The sequence below is a fragment of the Dipodomys merriami genome, unplaced genomic scaffold (genome assembly GCF_024711535.1).
Source record: "Dipodomys merriami isolate MVZ:Mamm:240054 unplaced genomic scaffold, mDipMer1.0.p SCAF_1539, whole genome shotgun sequence".
Classification (NCBI taxonomy): Eukaryota; Metazoa; Chordata; class Mammalia; order Rodentia; family Heteromyidae; genus Dipodomys; species Dipodomys merriami.
Genome location: NW_027202870.1, coordinates 134,753 through 138,316, shown reverse-complemented (window position 1 = coordinate 138,316; position 3,564 = coordinate 134,753).

The following is a 3,564-nucleotide window of genomic DNA, read 5'->3' as shown; positions in this document are numbered from 1 at the left end:
GCAGATGCCACCTCCCCAGATATACTAAAATCACGATTTCTAAGTAAGATAGTTATTTATGGTGGTACAAGTGTTGAGATACCTGGATAACTCTAATGTATTTCTTGCAGAGTTAGGCAGGAAGACATCATATAGGATAAAAATGGTAGTGACAAAATATTCCCTTGAAAAAGATATAGGAGGCTTCCAGAAATACGAAGAAATTCAGATAATTTTGAAGAATTTAGAAACTCAAGCTCAAGTAAGTCTCCTTAAATAAAAATATGTTAGTGGAAGAGCAAAAGAAGAGGAAGAGAAGAAATAACTGACAACAGATCATTGTTCTAAGTTAGAGTATAAAAAGACATAATCTATAGCTTCCCAGTTAAAAAGAGACCAATATAATGCGTCCCACTTAATTTAGGTACATGAAAAATATTGGCTTTTTCCTACTTTAAAGCTCGAAAAAAAAGTGAAGACTTATAAGAAAAGTTATGTGATTGCCATTACTTCAATCAGAACACTAACTGTGATGAGCCTTCTTTTTCGTACTTTGCTCTTGGAAAATAGTCCCTAAGTTGATGATGTTGTATTGTGATTAAAGTCAGAGTTAGGGGCTTCTTCTGATAGTTAACCCAAAGTAGTTTAAAGCAGTTATCCACCCAAGATATCCAACTGCATTGTCTGAAGCTGTACTTTGAACACACCCTCAAACGTGAGTACATAATTTGAAATTATACTTCAGCATTTCCTTGACACATTCTACTTTGTGCCTTTGTCTTTTTTGCACATTCCTTTTGAGTTCATAGTTGCTCTATTTCAATTTCATCTTTATAAACTAATAAGAACGTTGTTTAACTATCACTTGTTGTTTGCACACACCCAGTGTCTGTATCAAGGTACTTTGTCTATTTTAAACAATAGGGTAGTACTCACTCTCTGAGGAGAAAAGTTCCACAGTATAACCCTATGCCCATCTTAGAGGATGTAGAATTTAAAGCATTTTGAGACAAACAGTGATATTAGTAGTGAAAGCCTCGGAAGATGGCGGAGGAGAAGCTGGTGGCTAAACAAGCTCTTGCATAGAAAGCAGTTTTAGAGTTCCAGTGAACAGTCCTAAGCCAGAGAATCACAACAAGTGTGCCATCACAGGACAGAAAGTTAGGCCAGAGAAGGAAAATCCAGGCAAGGAGAGAAATCTGAGCTCTTGCCACCACTGCAGTGGCCGAACCCACCATACTTGAATCACAGAGAGTGCGAGACCAAGGAACCACCACTGCAGGCAAGCGGATTCTACTCAACACCAACAAGAACCAACAAGGAGCGGACATCTTCATCCTGCAGTTCTCAGACCAGAAACAACCCTGGAACCAAGACTTGGCATGAGCAGAAGCCTGACATCCTCACTCCTTCTCAGGGAGCAAAGGAGGGAAGGCCACCCCTCCCCCCCCAGTACCGGAGATCTCCATCTTGGATACCGACAAAGCTCGACGGAGCTGCTAGCTCCAACTCAGGCCTTTGAATAAAATTAGAGTCATTTAGCAGGTCACAAGAACTTAAGCCGACCTGCCAGACTCAGCTTCACCCAGGGAAAAGACACCCAGCTCGGGCACCAGCCCCAGGAGTGGCTTTCTTCAACAGGTAATCAGAGCCAGAGGCTGCCCCTCACTTTAGCAGCCTCGACAATCAATTGAAATTCAGTAAACAGAAACCCTGAGAATGGCTCCAGGCTGGGCTCTGTGAGTTTCTCAGAAACCAGCCCCCAGGAAAAGCTACTGTTTGCTGACAGGCCTCAACACTACTCAGAATCTAGCCTGAACACAGCATCTCCAAATTTGAGGAAAAAGCTATCTCCCTCTTTTGTGATATTCAAAGCAGATCCTACTCCCATTGAACTAGCCTAGGAGGAGGAATGCAAAATTCTGGGTAAAGCAGAGTATTTTTCTCCCTGTTCAAACACACTGACTTAAGAAATCAACCAAGCCACAGGACCACAAGCAGAAGAGAGACTCCAACAAAAGGCTGGTTACAGACAAAAGGGAGATACAGGATTTTTTCCATCCCTCCCAAAAAAATGAAAGAATTTTTGGTCTTTTTTTTTGCTACATTTCATAATTTTTTTTCTTTTCTAAAACTTTTTTTTAAATTTTTACCATTTTTGGAAAAAAATTGTTTTCTAGTAACTTTTTTTTCCTCTTATAATTTTTATTTTAGGGATCCATGTGTGTGTGCATTTTTCTTTCTTTCTTTTTTTCTTTCTTTTTTTTTTTTAAATTTTTCTTTTTGATTTTTGTTTAGCTCTACTGAACTTCTGATCTTTTTTCTTCCTTTCTTATCCTTTTCACCTTTTCTTCTCTTTCGTTCTTCTTTATGTGACTTAATTGTTGTCCTGCACATCCTCAGATAAACCCGAGGTTGATTATTATACCCTACCCCAATTGTGTGCACACTTAATCCACAAATTTATTACTCAATTCAAAACCTCTAAGACTTAAATTCCTTAATAGCCGTACTACCTCTTTATACCTATATAATATTTTAAGTATTTTTATTTTTAACTTTTTCACATCTCCTTTATATCCCTCCCATAGTCTCATTATATTCATGTTCTTCTCTGAATAGTTTGTTTTTGTTCTGCATAATATTATTATTATTTTCTATTTTTTTCTGGTCTCTTTTCTTTTCCCTTTCTCTTTCTTCTTTTTTTTCTCTCTACTTCCATCCTATCCAACCTATTTCCTGCTTTGAGATTAGGACTTAGTTAAGATAACTCTCCCTGTGCCTTCCCAGATCACTTTTTTCATAATTTTTTACGCACATCTCTCCCTAACGCTAATAATTTCTGGTTTTCCAAATTCTACTTTGAGTTTGTAGCCCATAGTTGTTTGATGTTGAATAGATTTATCTGTTGAACTAGATTGTATCTGCAGACTATTGACTGTGCTAATTCAGACTTTGGTTGATGCTTGCCTTAAAATAGCATTCTAGCACAAAACTGGTGTTATTTTCATCCCAAATGGTCAGAGTAAGCCGGAAAAACACAAGCAAAATGGCAAGTCCTGGTATCTCAATTCCCATTCATGATAATCCGGAGACAGAACAGATAATGAATAATCCAGAGGAGAGTTACAAAATAGCTCTACAAACACTGCTAGCAAACTTGATAAATGAAAAGATTGAAAACACACAAAGGACTTTGATTGAGCGTGATAGGGAGAGAGAGGAGGCAAAGAAAAGATCAATGCAGGAAATGATTAAAAACCTACAAAGGACTCTGTATGAGCATGATAGGGAGAGAGAAGAGGCAATCTAAAGGTTTAAACAGGAATATCATGAGCGTGAGGAAGCTACGCAAAAACTGATACAGGAATTGGGTGAGCAGCTTGAGAATACTCAAAGAGAAAGTCAGGAATGGCGTGAACAGGCTGAGAACACTCAAAGAGAACTACAGGAATGGCAAGAAAAGGAGCGGGAGGAAGTAAAGCAATGAGTAATACAGGAATTGAGAAAGCAGGATGAGAATACACAAAGATCACCAAAGGCATTCATGGGATCCATTAACAAAGAGCTGAAGGAATTCAGGGA